Source organism: Triturus cristatus, chromosome 9 (genome assembly GCF_964204655.1).
Source record: "Triturus cristatus chromosome 9, aTriCri1.1, whole genome shotgun sequence".
NCBI classification, from domain to species: domain Eukaryota; kingdom Metazoa; phylum Chordata; class Amphibia; order Caudata; family Salamandridae; genus Triturus; species Triturus cristatus.
Genome location: NC_140592.1, coordinates 433,926,069 through 433,939,448, shown reverse-complemented (window position 1 = coordinate 433,939,448; position 13,380 = coordinate 433,926,069). Strand labels below are relative to the sequence as shown.

The following is a 13,380-nucleotide window of genomic DNA, read 5'->3' as shown; positions in this document are numbered from 1 at the left end:
TTAGTGTGTGTGTGTGAGAGGGGGGTTGTTTTTCTGACAAATTATCTGCCACACACCATCAGGAAAATCCTGGCAGTAGACCAGATAACACCTTCTTTAAAGCATTCCTATTGGGGTAATTTCTGTCCAAGTCCACCATGTTATACATGGTGGTCCCAATAAGAAAAATGGGCAAAATATCTCACACCCAGCTCATGAGGGCATAAGTTATCTTCTTTCTAAAACAGGACAGCACCCCCTGCTTCAGGAGATAATATAGGCGAAGACAGATCTGCTGCTGCACTCTTTATTCCTCTTGAGTGGCTTCCGCCAAGGATGCAGCACCATTTCAGGGGGCAAACGCAAAGTAAAGAAGCAGACAACTCTACATTTAGTGGCGCTCAGGATGCAATGCCTTCACTGCATCAGCCATAGGAAGCTGGTAAATCTAATTCTAAATTACCCTCTTCTTCTCTATTTCAATGATTCTATAGGATTTCCCTGGGAACAGGGAGCCAATTGTCTGGTCTTATCAGCTCAATGGAAATGTACAGTAAAGTAACTAAAGTAATATTGCTACAACCATTGGCTTGGAGTTAGTCATTGAGTGGGAGTTCCTGGGTTGTATGAGTATGTACAACAAATACATTCACACTGCCCTCTGATAAACCGAACTGCTCAGCCCAGCTACCAGTAAATTGAGAGTTAGGTATTATCTACTTTATCCTCAGCTATACCTCTTGGTACTCACTGTTCTCTGTGCACACTATACCTCTTTTTGGTATAGTTTACACAGAGCCAGCTTCCTACAGGCACCTTGTAGCTTCTCTTCCAAATGGTATGCCATATTTTGGCAAATACTGAAAGGTAGTGTTAACCCATTTACAAATGGGATGGGGTCCTCATAGGACCCTTTCCCATTTGTGAACGTTGAAAGAGTAGACAGTGGTCCTCATTAACATTCATGAGGTGGGTCGAATTGCAACTGACTATGATCTGGTATTTCGCAAATGATTCATTAGTGCATACGTCAGTTCACAAAATACCCCAATGGTCACAAAAATACTGATTACAAATTGCGGCCAGTATTTAGTACATCTGGCTCTAATGTGTACCTTCAAGGGTGAATTGAGTTTAAGTTGAATCTAATATGTTTGCTTTCTTTAGTTTGTCAATATTGTGATTGGGTAGATTGGAATGCATTAAAAGTCAAAACCTTGATGAAATCTAGAGTAACCAAAGGTGAGCAATTTCAGTTTTTCTGACATAAAGGCATTATATTGTAATTTGTCCATTTTAGGATAGAGTTCAAGGTGAATACAGTGACAGTAGGGTGAGTTCTTTGAAAGCAATTATTGCTTTACAAATTTGTTTGAATGTTTCAGCATCATGCAAATCTAGTTCCTTGACAAAGGTAGGTTACATATTTGCCAATCATTTAAAATAAATAAATCATAACAGTTGTAAAAATTAAACAACCATAAATTGACAGACTAATTTCCTTTTGATGAATCAATGAGGGATGAATAAATTAATGCATACATGAATGAGTGAATGTCTTTTACACAGCAGTATCTGACACTTGGCTGCTAAGCATAGAACTTGAAGAGCACGATAAAGGAGTGGCTAAATAAGCAGAACTAACAGCAGTGGAACTGCCATGCTTTACATAGATATGAAAATCTTTGCTGTAGCCAGTATAAAGCCACATAAAGAGGCTAAAAAGTGTGTTGCACTAATCAATAGCACAGCAGGGGAGAGGCACTGTGGCCTGTGGTGACAAGGTCACTGCTCCCCACCTACACCTGATTTTGCTACCAAAGCATTTCACAAGAAGAAAACTTACAACAGTCCTTTCTCTGGGATTGCTCTGACAAATTGGAACATCCTACCCCGGAAATCAGAATGAATCCCTCTAATGTAGAATTTAAGAAAGAAGTCAAAGTACTCCTTATGAACACATTTCTTCCCTAGATCCTACATTACCCATCCTGATTCCTAATTTTCCTCATGACTACAGCATATCAAATACTTTTTGTCTTCTCCCTTGCTCATTGAACATTGTAAACCAAACCCTTCCTTTCAGGGTATTACTTCATCCCATATCTTTCTGAATATTATAATATATTATTGTTATTATTATTATACTGCTCTCTGCAAACTTGCAAAGCGCCCTGATACCTGCAAGGGTCATGTTCGCTCTATAGAAAATTATCAATATAAATAAATAAAACAAAGAGTTGAGGAATTCATTTTCCTTACATTCATTATTACTCATTTTAGCAATGATAGGCCACTGGCTACTAGAAGGCGGTAACAACAGCTCTGCCAAAAAAACATTAAATCATGACCTGCAAATACCAGCACCTTTCCATGCCCATGTCCACTGAACAAAGTTATCACGGTGTAAGGAAACTCTGAAGGTGCACTGAGGCTGGCTGACCAAACCATAGTGCTAGTTCTATGACCCTTGAAAGGTATATGTCTGATTGGTTCACCCATAATTGGCCTAAGTTAACTTATTCCCTAGTTTATGGTGCATGGGGTACTCAGGGCCTGTAGGTTAAAATGTCCCTTGTATACTGCATCACTTACTGTGCTATCACAAGTGTGACAAAACAAAGCAAGACTTCCAGCCTGCCATTGCTGGCAGGCCAGGCAGTTCTCAAACTGCTAACTCAACTTTGCCATTAAAGCTCACGGCAAAGTCCAGACCTTGTTTTTGATAAATAAAAGTCACCCCTAAGGCAGGTCTATTGAGCTAAAAGGCAGGGTGCTGTATACTGAAAAATGGGATATGTGTTTTTGTATGTCCTAACAGTAAAAACCCAAAATGTTATTTTTGCTGTAGAAAGACCAGTGCCCCATTGGCACATAAAGGTTTACACACTGACAACTCAGCTGTGCAACTTATGCATGAGACTGCTAAAGTTAATACTTCAAGATATTAAAGAAATCGTGGCTGCTTTTTTGCTCTGGTAGACAGGCTGGTTTTGGGGACAGAGAGGGGGAAACAGTTGCCAAACCAATTTTACTGTGGGCATGTAGCCCTCAGGTATTCACTCCTCTAGATTAGGCTAATAAGCTCCACACATCAAGAGAGGTGTTCTGCCTTCTTAGGAGAGAACAGAATATTGCATTCTGGGATTGATATAAGACATATTTTGCAGGAAGTCATCATCAGGTGCAAGAGTACTTTAAAAACACAGTTCCTTGAAGTCGGTAGCTCCATCCGGTGCTACCTCAGTGATGTAAACAACATAATCTAACAGTTCCATCTGACCGCATCATAAACAGTACCTTTTGTGTTGTGGCTGACACATTGGTGTGGGCCGGTCATGGCAACTGTCGCAGTTGCAAAGTAGAACGCCAGATATCTTCTGCGAAACCTGAACAATAACTGTTTCGCGATGCGTTAAAAAAGCACAGACAGAACAGTTGACCAAACTAGCGTAAGAACAAATACAAGTCACCTCTGGATTAGCGAATTACAAAATGCTCCAGTCTGGTGCCCCTATGATGACTTTACAAGAACTACTACCTGGTGATGACCTTGATGCTTTTTTAACAAACTTTGAACGTACGGCAATTAGCTTGTGCATGGCCCCTCAAAAGATGGGCATTTTATTTTGCGCTCTTGTTTTCCGGAGACGTCCAAGCAGCATATCAAACCTCCAATTCCCAATGGAATGCCACCTATGATGAAGTGAAAAAAGTCATACTGGATAGGCCGTGTTAGATGAAGTAGCCTACAGGCTATAATTCAGACAAGAAAGGGGTAGACCAGGTGACACCCCAAAATTATTGTATTTTAAGCTGCAAACAGCCGTCAAAAAATGGCTGAAACACCACAACAATACTAAAGGAGAAATTGTGGAAAAAATTTGTCTCGAACTGTTCATAGAGGATTTTCCTCAGCAAACCCAACGATGGCTACATCAACATTCGGGACTCCGGAGCGAGTAGGCTGTCAAAATGGCCACTACCTTTTCGAGGGTCCAACCCCAGGTTTACCTCTCCAGAGGTGGATAGACACACCAAGAATTCCTCTGAAGCTACCAACCTTCATACAGAACGGAAACAAAATAAAACAACTAGTGAAAACAGGAAACCCATTCAAATGAGACCAGATTTTCAGCTCCCCCCTGGTCTACAATGTTTTGAGTGTGGCAAATGGGGCCACATAGCTCATTTTGGCAAAAATAAGAAAGTCACAGATAAACCAATAGAAGTTAATTATTCCCCAAGCTCCATTTACTTCACCCAAGAGATGGGCCTGTGTTTGTTGTAAGTGTGCAAATCAATAATAAATGGGCAATTGCCCTGTTAGATTCTGGCGGCTGTAAACAGTCAGTTGTATGAGCAGAACTTGTTTTACCTTCCAAGTTATACCCGAGAAATTTGTACAAATTAGATGCGTACACGAGGACGTCAAGAAGTATCCGGTTGCCTGATTAGTTCTTTTCACATCCAACAGCACCACGGATGTAGAAGTAAGAGTGCTTCCTAATTTAACCGAAGATATCGTCCTGGGAACTGACAAGCCACATTTTATTGAGATGTTTTATACGATGCTTACTCGAATAAAAGAAGCCCAGGACTTCACTCCCAAACATGCCTTACTAGCTCCCGAATCATGGATGATAGACCGTAGCTTCCATTTTGCCAGATGAATGATGTGCTCCTGCAGCCTATTTGGGAGAACGCCCAACAGAATAACACCCAAGTTTTTCCACAATTCCGGATAAAAAATAGACTTCTATATAGGGTACCAGGACCCACCGGCCCCCCAACTATTGGTACCAAAGGATTTTCAGGACCAGATTATGTTTTATGGTCACTCACATTTGTTAGCTGGACACTTAGGACCTGAGAAAACAATGAAAGGAATCCTTGCAAATTTTTATTGGCCTGGTATTTACGCCCACCTAAATAAATATTGTTTAGAGTGTGAAGTGTGTCAGAAGAAAAACCCCTACTTACCTCCTAAAGCACCTCCCCAACCCTCACCTATAATAGGCACCCCGTTTGAGAGAATCAGGATGGACTTGATAGGCCCTTTACCAAAAAAACTAAAGGATGCTAATATGCTCTTGTTCTAATCGAATATGCTACCCGCTATCCAGAAGCTTTCTCTCTTCGTAGTCCTGATACTAAGACCATTGCAGGACATCTTATAGAATTATTTTCCCGTGTTGGGTTTCCCAAAGAAGTCCTTACAAATTGTGCCACTCCCCTTGTGTCCCGACTCATGAATCAGATATGTAAGCAGATGAATATTAGACATCTTAAAACTTTGGTATAGCATCCCCAGACTGACGGGTTAGTTGAAAAGTATAATGGTTCACTCAAGCTCCTTCTACAAAATGCTATCTGGGGAAGGAAAACAATGGGACCAAATGCTTCCACTGTCTCTCTTTGTGTTGAGGAGTCAGGTCCAGAGCAGCTTAGGGTGTTCCTCCTTTGAATTACTCTATGGTTGTAAACCCCCAACTCTCCTGGAGATAACTCGAGAGGCATGGGAGAAAGACATAACACCTGAAGCAGATAACCTCTTAGAATACACCCAACAACTAAAGGCCCATATTGGAAATCTCCTGGAATTAGCTACAAAAAACTTAGAGAAAAGTCAAAACTAACAAAAACAGATATAAGACAAAGGAAAAAAGTTAAGAGTATACCAACCAGGTGATTGGTTTCTGGTAATGATACCAACCTCTTCTCATAAGATGAAGTCTGAATGGAAGGGCCCCTTTTAAATTTGAGCAAGGGTTGGTAATCTTTCATATAAGTTACAAATGGGGAGACAGCGAGAACAGACCTTTCATATAAATCTCTTTAAAAAATGGCTTGGACCATTACCCCAAGATGTACACGGCACGCACAGTATGTCTAGAAAATAACGTTTCAACCACTCTAAAACAGCTATGCATTAACTATGAATTGTCTGGAGAGCAAAAGGTATTACAACACTTTGCTTCAATCTTTTCAGACATCCCAGGGAAAACATACCTAGCCCAACACTCTATCCCCACTCCTGAGGAAAGTGTGATAAAGCAAAAGCCATATTGAATCCCCGCAGCAAGAAGAAAGCCAGTATTTGCAGAAATAGAACAAATGTTGAAGATGAATGTTATAGAACCCTCACAAATTAATTGGCCTTCTCCAATAGTGTTAATTTCTAAACCAAATGTGAGTATAAGATTCTGCATAGACTTTTGTGTAGTGAACAGGATCTCTAAATTAGACGCATACCCTCTCCCTAGGGTTGATGAATAAATAGAGAGAATAAGAGATGCCAAATATATCACCACTATAGATTTCACAAAGAGTACTGTCAGGTCCCCTTATAGATGGAAGACAAAGAGAAAACGACAGAGGGAGACAAAGAGAGAGACAGAGGGCGACAGACAGAGGGAGACAGAGGGAGGGAGACGGAGGGAGGGAGACAGATAGACATAGGGAAACACAGCGAGAGAGGGAGACAGAGCGAGGGAGGGAGACAGAGAGAGGGAGCCAGAGAGAGGGAGACAGAGGGCAACAGACAGAGGGAGGCAGACAGAGGGAGGAGGGCGACAGAGGGAGGGGGACAGATAGAGGGAGGGAGGGAGATAGACAGAGAGATGAGGGTAGCAGAGGTCAGGGAGACAGACAGAGAAAGGGAGAGGGAGGGAGACAGAGAGATGGGAAACAGAGGGAGACAGAGTGAGGGAGTCAGGGAAGGGAGACAGAGGAAGGCAGAGGAAGACAGAGGGAGGGAGTATGGGGAGACAGAGGGAGGGAGACAGAGAGAGGGAGACAGAGAGAGGGAGACAGACAGACAGATGGAGACCGATAGACAGAGGGAGACAGAGAGGGAGACAGAGAGAGAGGGAGACAGACAGAGCGAGACAGACAGAGGGAGACAGAGGTAGAGACAGAGGGAGGGAGACAGAGGGAGGGAGACAGAGGGCAACAGACAGGGAGACAGGGGGAGGGAGACAGACAAATGGAGACAGAGGGAGACAGACAGAGGGCGGAGGGCGACAGAGGGAGGGTGACAGAGGGAGGAAGACAGATAGAGGGAGGGAGACAGAGGGAGTGAGACAGAGAGAGTGAGAGAGACAGAGACAGACAGAGACAGGAACAGACAGAGACAGATGAAGGCAGAGACAGGGGCAGGGGCAGACAGATAGAGACAGAGACAGAGAGACAGAGAGGGAGACAGAGGGAGGGAGACAGGGACAGACAGAGACATGGACAGACAGACAGATACAGGCAGAGACAGGGACAGACAGATAGAGGCAGAGACAGACGGAGACAGAGAGGCAGATAGATGGAAACAGAGATAGGGAGGGAGAGGGAGGGAGACAGAGGTTGACAGAGGGAGGGAGACAGAGGGAGACAGAGAGAGAGACAGCGGGAGACAGGGGAAGGGAGACAGAGGGAGGCAGAGGGAGACAGAGGGAAGGAGTCAGGGGGAGACAGAGGGAGGGAGAGGGGGACAGACAGAGGGAGGGAGACAGAGAGAGAGGGAGACAGAGAGAGAGGGAGACAGAGGGAGAGAGACAGAGGGAGACAAACAGAGGGAGACAGAGAGGGAGGGAGACAGAGGGAGGGAGACAGAGGGACAGAGGGACGGAAACAGAGGAAGAAAAAGAGAGGGAGACAGAGGGCAACATACAGAGGGAGACAGACAGAGGGAGGGAAACAAAGGGAGCCAGACAGAGGGAGACAGAGGGAGTGAGACAGTTAGAGGAAGACAGAGAGAGGTAGGCAGACACAGGGAGACAGAGGGAGGGAGAGGGAGGGAGACAGAGGGTGGGAGACAGAGGGTGAGAGAGGTACAGAGAGAGAGAGAGGGAGACAGACAGAGTGAGTGAGAAAGAGGTAGACAGAGAGAATGAGAGAGAGAGAGATAGAGAGAGGGAGGGAGACAGAGAGAGAGGGAGGGACAGAGAGAGAGAGAGAGAGAGAGAGGGGGAGACATAGAGCAAGGAAGGGAGACAGAGAGAGAGAGGGAGCGAGACAGAGAGAGAGAGAAAGAGAGAGAGAGAGAAAGAGAGAAAGATGTGTGTATGCCGGGTCTGATGGCTCAGTGGACGAAGGCATCCACTGCAAGGGCCTGTGTTCAACCTCATAGTCATTTTGTTTTGCTCTAGCCCTGCCCCCCTCCCCTACTGACCCCGCCCCCACTAGTGTGGGCCTTGGCCACAAACCACACTGTAAATTTGGCTCCCAAGAGAAAGTTTGTGAGTACCCATGTTCTAGAACAATTGCCATGCCGATCACTGTTCTCCACCTTTTGTTGCACTACCTTCTAAACACTCATCCCACTCTTCATCAATCAATCAATCAATCAATGAATTTGTAAAGTGCGCTACTCACCCGTAGGGTCTCAAAGCGCTGGGGGGAGGGGGATCCGCTACTGCTCGAAGAGCCAGGTCTTGAGCTGTTTCCTGAAGGAGAAATGGTTCTGGGTCAGTCGTAGGTGGGTGGGGAGGGAGTTCCATGTCTTGGCCGCCAGGTAGGAGAAGGATCTTCCTCCGGCGGTGGTCTTGCGAATGCGCGGGACGGTGGCGAGGGCGAGGCTGGCGGAGCGGAGGTGGAGGGTGGGTGTGTAGAATGTGAGGCGGTTGTTGAGGTATGTGGGTCCCATGTCGTGGAGAGCCATGTGTGTGTGGGTGAGGAGTCTGAACGTGATCCTCTTGCTGATGGGGAGCCAGTGCAGGTCTCTTAGCTGGGGAGGGATGTGGCTGAAGCGGGGGGTGTCCAGGATAAGTCGTGCAGAGGCGTTCTGTATGCGCTGGAGTCTTTTCTGTAGTTTGGCTGTGGTTCCAGCATAGAGGGTGTTTCCGTAGTCCAGTTGGCTGGTCACGAGGGCCTGGGTGACCTTCTTCCTGGTGTCGGTGGGGATCCACCGGAATGTCTTTCGGAGCATGCGCAGGGTGTTGAATCAGGATGACGAGACGGCGTTGACTTGCTTGGTCATCGTGAGGGAGGAGTCCAGGATGAAGCCCAGGTTGCGAGCATGGTCCGTTGGCTTTGGAGCGGAGCCCAGGGCAGGGGGCCACCAGGAGTCGTCCCAGGTGGAGGGGGATGTTCCCAGGATGAGGACTTCCGTTTTATCTGAGTTCAGTTTCAGCCGGCTGAGCTTCATACATTCTGCGACGTCTTTCATTCCTTCCTGGAGGTTGGCTCTGGCCGTGGCGGGGTCGTTGGTGAGGGAGAGGATCAGCTGAGTGTCATCGGCGATGATGTTGAGGTTGTGTTGGCGTGCGATGGCTGCGAGGGGGCTCATGTAGACGTTGAAGAGGGTGGGGCTGAGCGAGGATTCTTGTGGGACGCCGCAGATGACTTCGGTGGCCATGGACCGTAACGGGGGAAGGCGGACTCTCTGGGTTATGCCGGCGAGGAACGAGATGATCCATTCCAAGGCCTTTCCTTGGATTCTGATGTTGCTGAGGCGCTGTATCAGGGTGCGGTGGCATACGGTGTCGAAGGCTGCCAAGAGGTCCGGGAGGATGAGGGCAGCTGTTTCCCCGTTGTCGGTGGGTGCGATGAGGGCGGTCTCGGTGCTGTGGTTTGCTCGGAAGCCGGACTGCGAGGGGTCAAGGGATCCGTTGGTCTCGAGGAAGGCAGGGAGTTGTTTGTTGACGATCTTCTCGATGACTTTGGCCAGAAAGGGGAGGAGCGAGATGGGGCGGAAGTTCTTGAGGTCCGTGGGGTCCGCGGTGGGTTTCTTCAGGAGGGTGCTGAGCTCGGCGTGTTTCCAGCTCTCTGGGAAGGTGGCGGATGTGAAGGAGCTGTTGATGATGTTCCAGAGTTGGGGTGCAATGATGGAGTCGGCTTTGTTGAAGATGTGGTGTGGGCAGGGGTCGGTTGGGGAGCCGGAGTGGATGGTGTTCATCGTGTGGTTGGTATCTTTGGTGCTGACCGTCGTCCAGGTGCGGAGGGTGGTGGTGGGGGGCGCCGGATCGGTGGTAGGGTGCGCGGTCTGTGTGCCGAAACTGTTGTGTATGTCGGCAATCTTGTGAAAGAACGAGGCGAGTGAGTCGCAGTGGTCCTGCGAGGGTGTGATATCGTTGTTGCAGGCGCTGGGGCTGGAGAGCTCTTTGACGATGCTGAAGAGTTCCTTGCTGTTGTGGGAGTTGTTGTCCAGTCGTTCTTTGAATGTGGTCCTTTTGGTGGTGCGGATCAGTTGGTGGTGTTTGCGGGTGGCGTTCTTGAGGGCTGTCATGTTTTCTGTAGTCTGGTCCTGGCGCCAGGCTTTCTCGAGGGTACGGCAGGTTTTCTTGGAGATTTTGAGGTCGTTGGTGAACCAGGAGGCTTTCTTGCTGCTGTGTCTGCTTGGGGGGTTCTTCAGTGGTGCGAGGTCATCAGCGCAGTTGGTGAGTCACTGTGTGAGGTTGCGGGCTGCTTCGTTGGTGTCCGTCGTGTTGGTGGGGGGGTTCTGGCTGAGGGAGGTGGTGAGCTGGTCGGCGGTGATCTTGCTCCAGCTTCTGCGGGGGACCTGTTGAGGGTGGTTGTGGGTCGTGGTTCTCCTGAAGTTGAAGTGGACGCAGCTGTGGTCTGTCCAGTGCAGTCCGGTGGAGTGGCTAAAGGAGATGTGCTTGCTTTAGGAGAAGATGGGGTCAAGCGTGTGGCCAGCGATGTGGGTGGGGGTGTTCACCAGTTGCTTGAGTCTGAGGTTGGCGAGGTTGTCCAGCAGGGTGGCGGTGTTGCTGTCATTGTTCTCCAGGTGGAAGTTGAGGTCTCCTAGGAGGATGTAGTCTGAGGAGGTAAGGGCGTGCGGGCTGACGAAGTCTGTGATGGCTTCGCTGAATTGTGTGCGTGGTCCCGGGGGTCTCTAGACAAGGGTGCCTCTGAGGGTGGTCTTGGGGTCGGTGTGTATCTAGAAGTGAAGTTGTTCGGCGGCGGTGAGGGTGTCGTCGGAGTTGGTCGTGATTCGGATGTTGTTTCTGTGGACGATGGCGATGGCTCCTCCGGCTTGGTTGATGCGGTCCTTCCGGGCGATCTTGTAGCCATCCGGGATGGCTATGGCGATGTCATCCATGTTTCTGTGAGGAAGGCGACGTCTGGTGATGTTGTGTCGAGAAGGTTCCAGAGTTCGACGGCGTGCATGTGGATGGAGCTTGTGTTGAGCAAGATGCACTTGAGCTGGCTTGGTGGGTGCGGTGCAGGACCGGGTGCAGGTGAAGTGGCAGGTAAATGCTCTGTGGGTGTGTTTCGGGTTGGCTTGGTAGCAGGCTGGCTGTCGGCCGGTGTTGAGTGTGTGGAGGGTGGCGGCATCGTATCAACTTGTGGCATATCCTAAACAGGATGGTAGTTTCTGGGAATTTGATCCATCTCATATCCAAGTTGTACAGTAATAACTTTGCTCAGGTGCGGTGTGGGCATGCTGGGGAGCTAACTAAACGCATTCATATACAGCAGGGGGTGCATAAGGGGTGTGTCCTTGCTCCTACGAGCTTTACCCTCTATATAAATGATGGGGCTGATATTCTGGAGGACTGCAGAAATGTTTCCCCTATACAGAACAGCAGCAAGGTTCCAATTCTTTTATTTGCTGGTAACTCCCTTCTCATCTCCAAAGACCCCAATGGGATTCCAGCTCTTTGTTAAAAAATTCACAGATTTTTGTGTGTCAAGTTGTCTGGAGCTCAATGCAAACAAAATTAAGTTTATGGTGTTTGGGAAGGGAGTGGCCAAAAACGTACTTATACGTGCCAGGGGTAAACAGAAAAGCATGTTACTACTCGAGCAAATGCTATCAGTAGGTTGCATAGACAAACAAGCTTTTGTGCTGTCTCACCGGCCGTGGAAGTTTTCCGTGGCAAGGCACTAGGGGCTGCTCTATATGGAGCTGAGATATGGGGATGTGCTGATGTCTCCTTACTCACTGCTGCAGAAAATATATTTCTAAAACGGCTCATCTATGTCCCTAACAGCACAACACACTAACTCCCCTGTTCTTTGATTTAGGACTTAAAATATTGCAGATCTAGCTGCTCTCAGACCACTTATCTACTGAATTCGACTATGGGTCACCCCTGAACTAAGGGAATTTAGAGATTGTCTCACTGAAGTGCTGTCTAGTGTCTACTAGAGGTGCCAAGTCGCTATCCTGGGTCAAACATGTTTCTAACTGGCTAAATATACTGGGATTAACAAGATTATGGACTAACCCGGAAAAAATGAGCAAAATTGATTTTAGCATCATGAAATCAAGCTACTGGGTTTACATCCAAGATAGTTATACTAATACCCAGCAAATAGGTAAATTGACACAGCTATTTAGACATCAAACCGTTTTCTTGTTTTGAGGTATTTTTAGATTTTGTTTCCTCTCCTTTAGCTAAAAGCATTTATATTCGCTTTTGATTTGGTACTTCACCCTTGAGATTTTTAACTAACAAATGGCATAAGGTCCCAAGCCCCAGTATTTTCCCAGTGTGTGGCTGGATGAGGAGGATGAGGTACATATATTATATTTCTGTCCTAACTATCTTGACCCATGCCAGAAATGGATTATCCCCTTATGTCACAACCTGAAGAGTGATTATATATCTAGTGGCTTTTAGAATTTAAAAAAAGTGACAGTACTCCGGTTATTGTTATTGCTGTGAGCAAATTCCTACAGGCAGTCTGGCACAAACGTATTTAGCTTCTGAATTTGGTTCCCAATGCTTAGATTAATTTTTCTTTTAATCATTATCCGATTTTAATTGTGCTAATTTAATATATTAAGTACAAAGATACATTTTATATGTTTTGAGTGTTTGCTTGAATTGCACATAGCCTTTCCTGATCACAGATTTTGTTTTACATGCTAGTAACAATGGAAGGGAAGGAACTCTGAATATTATCTATTTAAAAAAACTGAAAACAAAGTGTGTTGAAAGATATTTAAAAATGCACTTTGATATATTTATTGCAACATTTGTGTTTGTATACTTTGAAGGTACTTGGCTACCGAATGAAGTTTATTACTGCTACTACTTCTCAATGCACTGATATAATCTGATATACTAAGATGAAAAGGTTCTGCATGTTACTGCATATTAATTAAATACACTTTTGAATTTTGGATAGCATTTGTCAAATTTTTACAGTTTTACAACAAGATGTCTTTAAAAATGAAGGTGTTCCTAAAGTTAAACTATGTGTAACTGTTTATTTAACACATTTGTATTGTTAGTGCTGAGTTGAGTAAACAGCTTCCCAGCCCTGTTGTTGACAGGGTGCACATGTAAAAGTCAGGCGGGCCAGATGCACCCCCTGGTCATACTTTAAGTATCAATGGTCCAAAACTATCCTTCGCATTACCACCTCTTTCAAGATGACTTTTACTTACTCTCTCATGACCACAAATCCCTTCTGTCCTTTACTCCTCACACAATATTTCCTGCATTCATTCTA

The 13,380-nt window shown here is 46.3% G+C and overlaps 1 protein-coding gene across 3 annotated transcripts in view; it reads left to right on the top strand.

The window, feature by feature from the left end:
• LOC146798100 (cytochrome P450 2G1-like) overlaps positions 1-13,380 on the top strand; it is a 437,543-nt gene that overhangs the window by 59,001 nt on the left and 365,162 nt on the right. The window lies entirely within an intron of this gene.